Raw genomic sequence first — 14973 nt, forward strand, 5'->3', positions numbered from 1 at the left:
TATATTCTAAATAAGTTATGTAGGTGGAGGTGAGTCCTTTCTAGATAAGAATTAATTCAATTAAAACAATTGAATTCATAATAATATGAATACTAATTTAGTTCCATTAACAATTAAAATAATGTATGTATGCCAGGAACTGTGCCAAATTCTAAAACTGAAATAATGAAAATAAAGGATCTTTCTTTCAAGAGCCCAGTCAAACACTTTGGACAAATATCCGGAAGGGAGTGATCAGGGACAGAAGACCCGTGGGAACTGGCCACGGGCAGAGGCTCCTCGGAGGCCACCTGAGCTTCAGGACCATCCACATGCCCCTCATGCCCCCTGCGGTACTCCTGGAGAGCAGACACGGAAGCAGATAATGCATTGTAACCACAGTCCCATCTGAAGTCGTTTTTCTAAAAGAATTTTTCAAAGGCGCTACCGAAAATGATCAGATTCAATTATGCAGGTACTATAGATATTGGACCAACTCCAAAGCGTAGGTGTTAGTAAGTGAGGCTCCAGCGTGTCACCCCGCACCTTCCTCCCTGTGCCAACCCCGGGTCCCGTCCTGTGTGCTTCTAGCCAAGAGCACACAGTTTGTACCATTGTCGAGACATTGTATTTTTAGAATGTTTTAGAAGGAAAGGATCAGAATAAAGAATGAACAGCCTTTACTTGATCCTACCTATACCCAACAGCAACAAAAAGCAATCATGTAGCCGATGGAAGAGTTTAGCTTCAGCTCACTCATTTATCTAATTATTTCCACAGCATGAGGGTTTAATAATCCGTTTGTTCTCAAATGCATATGCACTTCTTCAAATCCAGGAGCAAGTATCACTTTGGCTTACATCTTAAATTGCCTTTAGAATAGTGAAATCAGGAAAAGAGAACAAAAACATCTTTTCTAATTACAGTAACTCTACTCGTCAATTAAGAATTACCTCCGGCTGCTCAAACCAAAACCCTGTTTGGTGGGGAGGACAAATTGATGCTTTGTGACTTCACTTTATTAACAGAAGTTGAAAGACAGTCTAGGGCTGTGGCCATCAAGAAGGGCTCTTTGGCAACAAGACACGTGAGCAAAGCCTTGAGTGAATCGGCCAAGTGACCCAGGCGAGGAAGACCTTTCTGGGTAGATGGGACAGAAAATGTATCAGCCAGGAGACAGGGTTATACTCTGAAGTTTTGAGGGACACCAAGGAGGGCCGCTTATAGTGAAGAATGGGTGAGTTTGCAGGGATAGTCAGGATCAGGTGACGTGTGTGAGACCCTGCGAGTCATGGAAGGAACCTCAGATGCTATTTTAAACCTGATGGAAGGTCCTGAGAGTTTTGAGCAGGGGGTGACGGATGAGATTTCCTCATAAAGTATCGCCCTGGCTGCCTATCAGGGACCAGCCTGCAGGCGGGGTCATTGCAGGGAGACACGTGAGAGGCAGTTGCCTCAGTTTAGAGGGGAGAAGATGATCTGCACGGAGGGAAGAGCCGGTAAAGAGCCATGAGGACATGGGTTTGGGCCTGAGCAACTCGGGAAATGGAGAATTATTTACTCAGCTTAGAGAGCCCGGGGGGAGGCGCAGGTTTGGGAAGATATATTAATCAGAATGTGTTTTGCTGAAAATGAAAGAATACACACTCCTAACACAAACTGGCTGCTCCTGACCTTGGTTCAGAAACTCTGGCATCCTGACCACATACAGGTCGTGGGAAGCAGGGAAGGTGTAAATGCCGTGCTTTCCACGCAGGCGTGGGCTTTTATCTCATTGTTTTCTGTCTGTGAGGGACACCAAGAAATGCAGAGGGAAGCAGAGGGCCGCAGCCTTGAGATGAGCTGTCCATGACATATCTAAGCAGGAGAGAGAGTGTCCAGTTGGAGTCTATAGTTCAGGGAGTTAGAAGCAGCAGATATAGAAATTCAGAAGTCATCCAATTAAATATTGTTTTTAAGCCATGCGATTCCATGAAAACATTTAGTGACTAAGGATAGATAAAGAAGTGAAGAGAAGGTGTGTGAGAACCTAGCCTTTGGGCAGACCATAATTTAGAGTTGTTTGTGAACACATTTATCGACATATTCTTCTCTTATTTTTGTGCTTCGTTTTGTTTGTATACCCAAATATGTAATAGAGCAGGGATATTTTTATCCAGCCTTATTTCCCCGTGACTAGTCAATAATTCCACACTATTTATGTAACAATCCAGATTTTACATCTAATTTTAAATGTTGCCTCGATGACCTGCTAATATTTTACATTTGCGTGGGTTTACTTCTGAAATCCAAAATCTGTCCTAATGATTTGTCTATCCCTGACCCTTGTTAGGCTCTTTTCATTTCTTGTCGGAATATACTGCATCGAGATTAGTATGAAATTATTAATTTTTAACACATAAATTAATGAATTTGTATTTTTTTCTCTTCTTTCAGAATTGCCCTTATCATGTCTTGGCTGGCATCCGGTGTGTATCCTGCTAGGTGAATCTGGGAACAGTCATAACGTGTTTCACAAGCAAAGGAACAAAATACCCTTTCATGATTGGGATTACAGGTGTGATAATGTAAGATGATTGATCCGATAGGTGTGTTTCTTTTATGAAATCATCTATATAATATTTAAAAATCAATGAAGATATGCAAAGCTATCCAAGGTGGGACAAGTTATGTCATGGTTCTACAAATATGCCGTTTTGTATTTGTTAGGGAACAGGGGTCTGTTCACAGACACAGTCACACACGTGTGATAAAGGCTCCCGCGTGCTGCATCTCTGTAGGTGATAGTTGGCCTGGTGCCACGATTCGTGTCCCAGTACCTACGGCATCAGTCTCACTGTGCAGCTATGTTGGCGGGCACACAAACATTTGACATTTATTTGACCTTAACCAGTGAGCTATGAATTCCCCACGTACTTCGTGGTTAGGAAGTCCTATTCTGAACCACCGGGGGAGGGAATACATTGGAGACCAGAGATCACAGAAGCATCGCTTTCCAGCTTCTTTTCTCAATTTTGTAAAGGTTTGGTGAAAAGAGAAGGGTTCTGTCACAGCAAAGGAAGAGGAAGCCAGATTGCTGACGGGGAGGAACAGGGAGAAACATTTGCAGGTGGGTTTTTTTGTTGTGGTTGTTATTGACTTTTCGTTCTTCTTTTACTTGGTAAACAGAAGCCAGGCCACTTCCCCAATTCTGATTCTAAAGGCTTATACGTACGAAACTCTGAAAAGGTTCCTGGACATGAGGAACAGCTTGAGAAGTAAGGAAGCCCTGGGGTTGTCCTTTAAACTTTCTGGACGTCAGTTTTTTTGCATTCATTTTAATTTATCAATTTACTTGCAGCTTGTAGGGGGCTAAATGATTTGAGGCCTGGTAAAGGCCTCACATTCTAAAAGCAAGGTCTGATCCTTCGTATGGATAGTTTGCTGAGGGAAACATCTGCATCTCACAGTGTATTCAAAAGGAATTTTACTTTCTGCTAATGGAAAAGTACCTACTACGCTTTTCTCGTAAAACTTCAATGATTGTTTTTAGGTGCGTTTGGAGTAGAAACTGGAAAGGGAGAGCCTTGGGAACAGAGACAGTAACAAGTTCTCTCCATCACCTTGTTAATAGAATCAGGACCAGCAGTTCTTTTCAGAGAAGCTTTGGAAGGTCCAATAAGACCAGGAAAAATATGTATGATGCTTATGCTGAAATATTTGTGAAGAAGTTGTTTTCTCTCTCTTTGCATGTGCGTTTGTATGCACATGCATTATTCTTTTAAAAATATTATTCTTTTTGGAGTTAACTAGAAGGTAAAATAAAAGCTGAGGTTTAGTTCTTCAATTATAAAGTACTGAACTTTGCTTGGACAAATTAGCTTAGAAAACCAATGGGTGATGACATTTACAGTAACAAGCTGGGCTCATGGAATTCGGTGGCTTCTGGGGAAACAAGTGAGGGCACCTGGTCCCTGGGTCTGAGGCAGTGGTTCCTGTCACCCCTGGCATGAGCTACCCAAACAGTTCAGACAACCAATAACAAGCTCAGATAACTGGGGTTTTTAGATACTATTTCTAGTCTCAAAAACATAATTGAGAGAGGCTGCGCCGGAATGGGGAGGCTGAGATTTGTTCTTTCGAAAACCCGTCCTGACATCTTACGTAGTCTGTTAAGGAACAAAATGGCGCACAGTCATCTCAGCCTTTACGTCCTCACCACAACAACCGCGTCTCACAGGGCTCAGAAAAGGCAGCCATTTCCGTGGGCTAAAACCGTCCGCCTCCAGTCTTTCCCTCTGAGTTCACCGTTCTGAAAATGAAAGCTTCCAGGACCTCAGCATGGTAAGAGGAGGTGGAGCCCGTAGCATTTTTGTCCTGAGAGATCCTCCCCAACCAAGTTCTGGTGGAAATTCCTCCCAAAGTCAGGCAGGGACGGGGGAGGCCCAGGCTCTGCAGGGCAGGCAGGGATGTCCCCCGCTTTGCTGGGCTCTTCACCGCTGGACTCCCAAACCCCAGTCCAGGGCCTCATCAGACTGTTCTTAATAAATATTTGCCAAATGTATTTTGGAGCAGAAATTCGTATGTATTGGTTGGGCTCAGTAATTGAATGGGTGTTAAATGGCTTGTGAGGCCTCTTTAAATCTCAGCTTGCAGGCCTCAAAGGTGGTCAGTTCATTATGACAATAACACGATAAAATAATATAATAAATAACAACAATAATTATACCGTGTATTTTCTCTAAAATATATATTAGACACTCATGCATATATGTATTAAATATGTACATATCTTATAAATATATATATAGTTTTTTCTCTTTTGAGAAATGAGCTAGGTTTTGAATATACAGTACCTACCCAGTGACAAGCGCCGAGTGTGGAAAAGGGAAAGGAACGCAAGTAAATAAAATGTTGCTGTTCCCTGAAAACAGCGTCTAAATTGGAGTGGAAGCAGATAAGCAGATTAATTTCTCAGAGGCTGGTAAAGGCTCTGCTAGAATTATGACCATCTTTCTGCAGGAGTCCAGAGCAGGGAACAATTCACACACAGTTTCCTGAAAGGTAATATGAGTTTATGCAACTGATTATGCAGAAAACCACTGGGATTCTTCGTAATGAGTTAATAAAAACCTGTGATGTTCTGAACGGGCATTTCAGCGGCCATTATGGAACGCTGGACCCCAGAAAAGAACGGACACTGCTCGCCAGACAACTGCCAACGTCGACAGCTAGAAATCGCAACTATACCCAGTTGAATTTAATCACCTCAAGGAAAGGCTGTTCCATAATCTGTATCTTCAGGCTTCTGCTCACATCTGAGCTTCCAGAGCTCCTTTTGATGGGTTTGACATTTTCCTGTATATTTGATGAACTGGAAGCAAAACGATCTGTACGAGTTTAAACTGAAACTCAACATGAGCTGCATGACAGGTAGTCTCCATGAGATGCAGTTGTTTTATCAGATCAAATGTAGTTGTTAACTTTGGCTGTTCACCTAACTTCTCTAAAGGTACAGATTTTTCAAAATTAAAAAAATTTTTCCATTTAGGGTTTTGGGTGAGATGAGTGTTTTCCAAGCTGTGTTCTAAGAAGCTTAGGGGTTCCACAGATGACCTGAGGTCTTCCATGGGGGGATGGAAATTTCTGAGAAGGATTTCAACCCTCTTTAGCTATGGCTTCCATGCACAGCTGAGTCTTTACCTAATTTTTAGGTGATACTTTCCTGCGTAACCTGAATGTTTCTGCCTCTGCTTTCCCATCTTAAAGAGTGGACGTTTTACCCAATTCCCAGGCAATCCAGATGCTTCACCTTGTGGCCTCTCTGCAAGATTCTCTACATTCTCTCCAACACTGTGAATCTCTGCTCTGCCCTTGCTGAGAGCCATGTAGGGTTCTGAGTTTCAATCTATCCAAAGGTCCCCTGTGTCATTCTTGATCCCAAATCAAGTTGGGTAGAAGAGGCATTCATTATTCCCGTTAACATTTGGGTTTTTTCTTTTAAGATTTGCCAAATACAGGACTCCAACTGCTAGTGGACACACACACAGTTCCTAACTCAAGGCTCAGCTAACTTCAGAAAATAACTACCCTGAGGAGAGACCAAGTTTTATCTTCCCATTAACTTGCCCTTTCCCCTAGGACATTGTCATCACCTTTATACAAAGGGGCTTTTATTCCTTAAGAGGAAAGCGATCCCGAGCTTCAGCCACGTAAGCATCTGATTGTTTTTCCACAAAGTTTGTAGACTTTAAGTAGAGAAAAAGGAAGGAAGGAAGTGGGCATCTAATTCTAGTTCATTCTTTCCCTGCATAGGAGTTGTGGAACTCCTGGTTCTGCCCTGAGTACATATGTCAGGATTTTTGGACGCCAGTGACAGAAGCTTGAGCTTAAAAAAAAAAAAAAAAAAAAGAGGAATGTAGCAAGCATAGAAAGGAAAAAATACATCATTTCTAAGGACTACGACTAAGAACTGATTTTACATGGCAATCTGGACTCTGTCTTCATGCTTTTATATCTTTCTCTTCTGCTGTGTGTTAGATTAACATCCTCTGACTTCTCCGAGGACAGGAGCTGACCTCACAGCCTGAAACTTGTGACCCAAAGGAGGTCATCACCCCCAATCTGTCTTTATTCTATACTTTACTGCTGAAAAAATGGCAACAGATGAGTCCTGGTCAGCTTTGGTTTAGGTTACAGCCTTATCTCTGTGAGCAGGATAGATACTTGGGTTCATACCGCAAGAACCACAGGCAGGCCTGGAAGCGTGCATTTTCTCAAGGAAATCGGGAGGACAAAAAGGCACAAAGCGTATTGGAAAAGTTAGCAGATGCCCAGTAAACCTGGCCATCAATTAAATAACAATAAAACTCAAGATGCTTCATTTTGTCACAGATAACCAACAATATCCATTTTGAAGAATATATTCCCCCTACTAGCATGCATTACATTGCACTTTAGTCTAAGTACCTTCATATTGTCTTAAGGAAAGTGTGTTCATTCTTTCTCAACCAGGAGTAAGTCAATATCTTAAGCCGCTTCACAAACGTACACACAAACACACATTTTTTTACTGGCTACTCTCACTGTTGATCAAGGAAACACAAAAATGATTTAAAATCTCCACCTGATAAAAGCTTAGAGATGCATTAGATGAACTCACATGCATAGGGTAGTTGTCAGTTTCTCTTATCATGTTTGTAAGATTTAACTTTACTTAAAAATTTCTACTACTGTCAATATTTGACTCTTACTGGTTTAGAGATGACATCCCATTTCTCTATATTTTTTTGTTCAATGATAATTCTTCAAGATAAAGTGATACTCATTAATATTGATAATATTTTATTCTATTATAAAATTTTAGGATCCATCACTTGAGAAAGACCACAGATGCCAACCAATTATAGTTAAGTTAAAATTAAATGTACTTACAAGATTTCATCTCCTTGCTTCCCTTGTGGATGCAGAATGAAAGAGAAGTAGTTTGCAAGTCTAAATGAATTCCTCTGCAAAAAAAAGTATGTAACATGGAGTTTAAAATACTAAGAATTCATAGGGAAGATATCAAATGTCTACATATCTAGTTGATAGAGTGTCATGTGCCTTGGCACTTACTATAGAAAGATTTCCATTTTCATTGGATTTTGCATGCATAACAAGTAGACTTAAACGATTGAAATCAGAAAATGTCAAAGTTGTATTTAGAAAATTGAGCTATATTATTTATTGTACACCAGTATTAAATCAAGAAAAAAACTCACAGGCAAAATGGAATGATAGTATATCTTTTCCATCCAATTTGAAATTTTACATACGGCAACAACTATTGTTAAATTGTCCATAGCTAATTGGTCTTAGACTGAAATATACAATTAAGCATGTTCTGGACTATTAACTGGTTCATATTTTATGCATTTGCTTAATTAGACATTTCCTTAACTATTTATTTGCATTGGTTAATTTTTCTGCAGTATTCTATTGTACATTTTAATCTATTTTTCTTTGGTATTTACCCTTTTGAAGTTTAAAAAAAGAAGTGGCTATAATAATATCAGATAAAATAGACCTCAGAGCAAAGAAAATTACTAGAGACACAGAATGACATTACATAATGATAAAAGGGTCATCTACTGGGAAGACATAATGATCCTAAATGTCTACGGCCCAAACAGCAGAACCTCAACATACATGAAGCAAAAGCTGACAGAGCTGAAAGGAAAAATAGACAAAGGCACAATTACAGTCGAGGACTTAAGCATCTCCCTCCCCATAACTGATAGAACTACTAGACAAAAAAACAACAAGCTTGCACATGATCTGAACAACAATCAACCAACAGGATCTGAAATGTTAAGATTTCCAAATAAACAGAAAATGTAAGGTCACTTTACCAAGCAGAATTAATAAAATTAGCATTCCTGTCATTATAATGTTTATAGTTTCAGTAGTTTATACAGAAAACAGGGTCTTGGGGGGAAATGTTTAAAGATATTGATTTCACATTGAGGAAAATGCACAGGAATGCCACCGTTTTCACCAAACATGGTGAAATTTCGATAATTGTATGTTGTTATACATGAGCCTGGCAAGGTTCTTAATGGGCTGTTAATCTAATGTGACCTCTGTCGCTACTACCAATAAATGAACACATATTGAAATAATAAATGATTTTCTGAGTTGACATCTGAGGTCCTTTAATCGTTTTAACCCCAGCTCTTTTAGGAATTGGAAAACTGATGTGGAAAGAAGCAGACAGGAAGGGTCTTGGGTAAGGACCAAGTATAGACGTGGGTTGAGGCAGACACTGGTACAGACAGAGCAGGTGCAGGTGACAAGAGGAAGAGCTCTCAGGGAGCAGGTGCTACTTGGGGCATGTGAGTAAATAAGAAACGTTTAATGGAGGCTTGTGGCGTGGACTGATGCGGAGCGAGTGGAACATAGGAATACCCATGCCCAGAGCCAGAAATATTTAGTGATCCAGCCGGGCCATGACTCAGATTCCCGGTACCATTAAGTGGCGAGACTGGTAAGAATACGAGAAGACCTTGCAGTTGCAGGGATTCATGAAGTATGATGATATTTAAAGAGAATTTGGGCCAACCAGCTCTCAAAAAGTGTAATTCTTAAATGCTTATATTTGGAATGATACAGGAAGTAGATGCTACCAAAACCAGAGGGGAGGCCAAAAAGGCTTGAACTGAGAGAAGCTGGGAATCCAATAAAGGAAGAAAGAGGAGGTAGCCCTCAGCATGGTGGTGGAGAAATCCAGGAGAGCATCTGTGAAACAGACCTCGAGGGAGACCAGCTCCAGTGGAAACAGGTCAGAAACCTCCGGGCAATATTTGTTATACAGAAGGAAATTGACAGAATACCAAATTGAAAGGAAATGTATAGGGCTACATAAATAAGTACATATGGGGTGGAGAGGGCAAATTAGAATGTGTTGACCTGAAACAAACAGATGCCAGATGTTTCTCCAGCAAAGACGGGTTTATTCGGGATCAGCAGAGAATGCATTTTGGGGTCTGCCACCATGGCGAGCCACGTGCAAGTCCCTGCCTGGCACGGGAAGGAGAACACTCTTCCGCAGGGGAGAAAGGCAGGTGGGAGGGCCGTAGCGAACAAAGAGCCCATGGCTCTTCATCGGCGAAGTCCTTGCCAGGAAAGAAGAGGTTGGGCTCTGCTACCATCAGAGTGTGAGAGTTCCCCTTCTGGTCCCCCAAATCTATTTAATTGAAGTTTCTGTTTATTAATTTCTTACAAATCTTAAAAGCAATAGCATTGTTCGGGAAATGAAAAGGAGTCTTGTGATGTATGGGTCTTGGCTGTGAATAGCTTTTGCATTGTCATAGTAACATAAGAGGTAATATTGGTCTAAGCAAATTATGATGGGAAAGAAAGGGAAAAGAAGAAATGGAAAGTATTGTGGGGAAGAGGAGGGGTGAAAGTGAGCTAAATCCCCATCTTCCGTACTCAAAATGCAATAACTATTGTCACAAAATGAAAGTCAATAACTAGCAATTAAAGGGTAATATTTACACTTTAGAGGTAAATACCAAGAAATTTATTAAAAGGGTTGAACTGTTTGCCGGCGGGAGGGAGGACAGGGGCTGCTGTACCTTGAGAAAGTTGGCGACTCTGAATTGTGGGCAAGTATAATTCTCCTAAAAATAAAAGCCGACGTAAGAGTAAAACAGCAAGAAAATAACACAGTGACATCCAGGTGGCTATGAAGAGTTCAGATATTTCCTTAAGCTCAATTTACTTCCACTGGAGAATGAGAGCTAGCTGTGGACATGGACTAGAGAAACAAAACAGTCTCCTAAGTTTTTTTTTAATGTTTTCTAAAATACAGTGAGGGCATCAGGAGACCCAGACCCTTGAATTATACAGAGGAAATATATGTTTAATTACTAGGCTAATGAGGTGAGTGACCAGCACACGTCTGAATCTTAATTTATAATTCATTTGATGATTCTGAGACCCTGATTATCTTTAGGAATAAAATGCATACAACATGGTGAAATATGCTTCTTTATTTGGTGTGCGACATAATAAAACCACATAATCATCACAATTTGTTCCTTCTGATTGATAGAGCCATTTGGGCACCCTTAATATCATCAGTTAGAGTTTTATGCATAATTAAATTATACAGCCAATTAGTGCACAATGAAATAAAAAGGCCGGCTAATGAATAATGGAAATTCTCCACGTGAATAGCAAAATGCTGTTTTGAAGGCAGTGACTTCTCTGCAATGTCATTTAAACCACTAAGCTGGAATTGTGAGTCAAATTTCCATTTCTGGTCTAGAATTTTTCATTTATTTTTAATTAGCTAACTAGATTGTAGCTCTGCAAGAAAATGAACAGAGAAGTGATTTATTTGCACACTGGATCCTCAATCATCGGTTAATAGGTATGAGCAGCTTAAATAGTTCATTACACATCATAAATGCCCCGTAAATATTATCTATTATAATCATTATTCCAAACCAGAAGGGGTGCCACTATTTATTTTGCAGAAGGTTTACACAAATAAACTCCATGTTCTGTAGAGTCACATAGAGTAGTTAGAAGCCTTTCTTTTCTGTATTTTTGCACACTTTTCACTTTAAGGAAATGAGTATTATTTTGTTCTTTACTTCTGAAATATTTTTTTTATCAGAATGAGGTTCTTGAAATGAAGCAGCTCACTGTATTACATTTGAGAATGCTTCACTATTTTCCTGTTTTGGTAACCAACCAAGGCCATGCCAGTCTCATGGTTATAGCAGTAATAAATACACTAGCCTATTCTCCTTTGCAGCTTCAGCACTTTGAGAGTTTCGTTTTATTTTCTCTGATTCGTTATTCTGTGATTTGACTGTATTATGTCCATCTGACCGTTCCCTGTGTTGGTATTCCTAGCACACTTTTAACTCTTTAAATATAATATTTATTCCATTTTAAATGGAGTCAAACTATAAACAATAAGATTTAACTGATCTTAGTATATTACTTTGAATGGGTAATATCAAATTCAAAAGACAAAAAGGGTATAAAGTGAAAAGTATAGAATTTCATCGATTCCACACTGTGCTTTTTTTTTTTTTAATGTTTTTTACATGTCTGAGTTTGAAATATGGGGATATGTCTTATAACCAGAGATTCATGACATTATAATTCACACTGTTTTTCCTAATTTTCCTTTTTAGTGGCACATCTTAAAGTTGGTGTTGAGTCAGATTCACTGAAACATGGGATGGCCACCAGCATCACTCAGTTTCCCTTCCAGGTTCACTGTCGTGTTCATTACACACGCTCTGGAGATTCACTGTGCAGGTTCCTGTATCTGCAGTGAAATTATGTCTCCTATTTTTACACCAGTATTAGGATTCCATATGTAGCCACCCACGTCCTGCTATTATCCCATCATAACATGTACCTCCAAGGTGTTCTTTGCCACTTCAGGCTGAGCTGCTTCGTTTTGGTGCCTGTTTAGTGGATGCCCCATCATTTCCTGACGCTCCCCCACTGAAGAGCATGGAGCCATTTCTAAGGTTTTGCTGTTAAATGCAACAGATGCAATAAATATATTTTAAATGGGACATTGACACATATAGAATTATAGCTATAAGTAAAAAACATAGTAATTCATGAGCAAAAGCATTTTTAATATTAAGAGAAATTTTCCACTGAAGTTGCACCAACTCACAATCTCACAGCCAAGCGTAAAGGTGAAATCTGTGTTCACACTCTCAGGACTGCCCTTGCCTGTCATACTCTTTTCTCTCTTCAATACCAAGGTGAGAAATGGTCATTCACTGTACTTTTTTTTAATATATAAATTTATTTATTTATTTATTTATTTATTTTTGGCTGCGTTGGGTCTTCGTTGCTGTGCGCGGGCTTTCTCTAGTTGTGGCGAGCGGGGGCTACTCTTCGCCGCGGTGCACAAGCTTCTCATTGCGGTGGCTTCTCTTGTTGCGGGGCACGGGCTCTAGGCGTGTGGGCTCGGTAGTTGTGGCACGCAGGCTCAGTAGTTGTGGCTCACGGGCTCAGTAGTGGTGGCTCGCGGGCTCTAGAGCACAGGCTCAAGTGTGGCGCACGGGCTTAGTTGCTCCGTGGCATGTGGGATCTTCCCAGACCAGGGCTCGAACCCGTGTCCCCTGCATTGGCAGGCGGATTCTTAACCACTGCGCCACCAGGGAAGCCCCACTCACTGTACTTTTAATTTGTATTTCTCTAATTATGAGCGGGGTCGAGCATTTTTACATCTGTGAGAGCCACAGGAGTTTACTTTCCTATGAAAGGCCGTTCCTATACTGTAAATCTTTCATTGGGGATAATCTGCACAGAGAAAAGTTAATGCTGTAAGTTGACAACTTGACCAGCTTTCACAAGCTGAGCACCGGTGTCGTCAGCCCCGTCAGCCCCCGATAAACACTTGGAAGGTTAGCAGCCCCGGCAGAACCTTCTCTCTGCCCTGTCAGTCCCTGACCGCCCCCCTCACTCTGGGCGCGCGCACACACGTGCGCACACACACGCGCGCGCGCACATACACGCCCGCCCTCTGCGGACCCTCTGAGGTGGTGATGGCCCAGGTACAGGGGCTGTTGCAGCAGCACGACCGTCACAGGACAGGTGTGCAGCCTGCCACGAGCTAAACCTGCACCTTATTAAAAACAATCGTCTTTAACTCACACTCAGACCTTTCATCCCTAAAGGTCAGGTGCCAGAGGAAAAGGCCTTTGTTATAAATGTTTACAGCGGCCTTTTCACAGACACCCATCAAACCCTGCGGGCGCCGCTGTCAAGGGCGTGCTGAGCACAGGTGGGTGCCCACAGGACGTGCCCACACGTCCGCCCAACAGGAGGATCCAGGGGGCTGAGCCAGCATCACCTGCTGAGCCCTGTCAGCTGGGATCTCCCCAGAGCATTTACCAGCCAGGCTGCCCAACTGTTGTTGTTACCTGGAAAATAAAGAAAAACCCAAGAACCGCCTGAGGGAAATCCTCCAATTTAAACGTAGGTCTCTAGAACCTCCTTTTGTCCTGACTGTTACTCAGCAAGTACCTGGGACGAGATGAGCTCTTCTGGGCGCAGCTTTAATTAGGGACCCAGTAAGGCTTGGGACCAGGAGAAGTGGAAGAAGTGGATGCAGACGTCGCTCTGAGTGTATGTTTTTGGAGGACTCTCCCACGCTCACTGACACCAGAGGACCTTGGGTAACAGGGAGCTTGAAATACCCAGCGACGGCCTTGACCATCAGCCCGGGACTGAGCATCTTCGGGATGAAGTGTGCACGCTGGCCCGGCTGGGGGCGGTGGCGCTAATATTTCACGACCCCACTCCCCATCGCCAGGGACTCGCAACATAGAGCTTAACCAGTAAGAAGGTATCACCTGGTACGTTAAGTGGTTGCGTGTATGTTTTAGTCATTTCGCTCATGTGAAAGCATGGAGGAAATGGTGCCATCAGCAGTGACAGCTTTAGGAGGCGACACTGACGATGTATAGTGGCGTTTTATTTCACTGCCCTAACGAGAACCTTGTCTTTAGTAAGAGACTTATTGAGCCACTTGATATGGCCCGTTTGCTTAGAAGCCCAGGTAATGAAAGCACTTTGTCATGCTTTGCTTGCGATGGCCGTCTCTAGCTTTTCATCTCAAGGAGGTACGAGGGAGAGAGGGACCCCTGTTTCTTATCACCAACAGCCTTTGTGGCCACTGTTTGACTTTAGCAGAGATTATGATCTGGGAGGAGGAGGTTAAGTGATCTGCCATCCCCAGCGCAGCCCCATCCAGGTTGATTTCTATAAAATGGGCAACGGATCATTCTGTGCTGTAAACATCACCTTCAGCAAAGTTGAAATTTCAGTGCCTATTGCACATTCGCTCAAATTTCCTAAGACTGAAATAAATAGAGGTCGGCGCTAGAAACTTTAGTGTTATTTCCAAAGGGAACATTTATCCTTTCACGTCAAGGCCAGCGGACTCAGGCTGCTGAAAGCTTACGGAAGGTAGGACTTTAGCCGGAGCCCCGACGCCAATTCCCGCTCTTGTCAAACAACTATTTTCCAGACATTTTTCTCTGTACTCACACTTAATTTTTATGTTTTCTGAAATATTTTAAAACCTGTACGATGATGAGAAAACTCTAAGTGACAATACATCAGACAGGGAGTTTTTGAATTATTTGCTGTTTGTATCCATCAGGAATCTTTTTATTTCAAGTAATAAAAAAAGTACCAACCCAGGCGGCCTCGGCAGCTTGCCAGGCGGCATTGGCTCTTCTAGAGGAGTGAGTTTGGATCCAAAATCCGTCAGTGTCGCACCATCGGCTCCGCCGCCCGGGGTCTGACGATGACCTTGCACAGTGGCTCTCCAGCTGTGGCCCCCAGGGAGCTGCCTGCCTCCCTGGGCTGTCCCTCGGATGCCCGGGCATGGGAAAGAGAATATTCTTCACCAACATTTAAACAAAAGCTTTGAAATGTACTCTGTATTCTTTTTTTTTTTTTTTTTTTTTTTTT

The 14973-nt window shown here is 41.9% G+C and overlaps 1 long non-coding RNA gene across 1 annotated transcript; it reads left to right on the forward strand.

Annotated features, from left to right (window-relative positions):
- The first annotated feature begins 2457 nt into the window (after positions 1-2457).
- Positions 2458-9134, forward strand: LOC114484563 (uncharacterized). The gene is made up of 3 exons (XR_003677635.1): positions 2458-2536; positions 3002-3088; positions 9112-9134. It is a non-coding gene; the product is annotated as an uncharacterized lncRNA (long non-coding RNA).
- Positions 9135-14973: the final 5839 nt, after the last annotated feature.

This window comes from Physeter macrocephalus, chromosome 20, assembly GCF_002837175.3.
Source record: "Physeter macrocephalus isolate SW-GA chromosome 20, ASM283717v5, whole genome shotgun sequence".
NCBI classification, from domain to species: Eukaryota; Metazoa; Chordata; class Mammalia; order Artiodactyla; family Physeteridae; genus Physeter; species Physeter macrocephalus.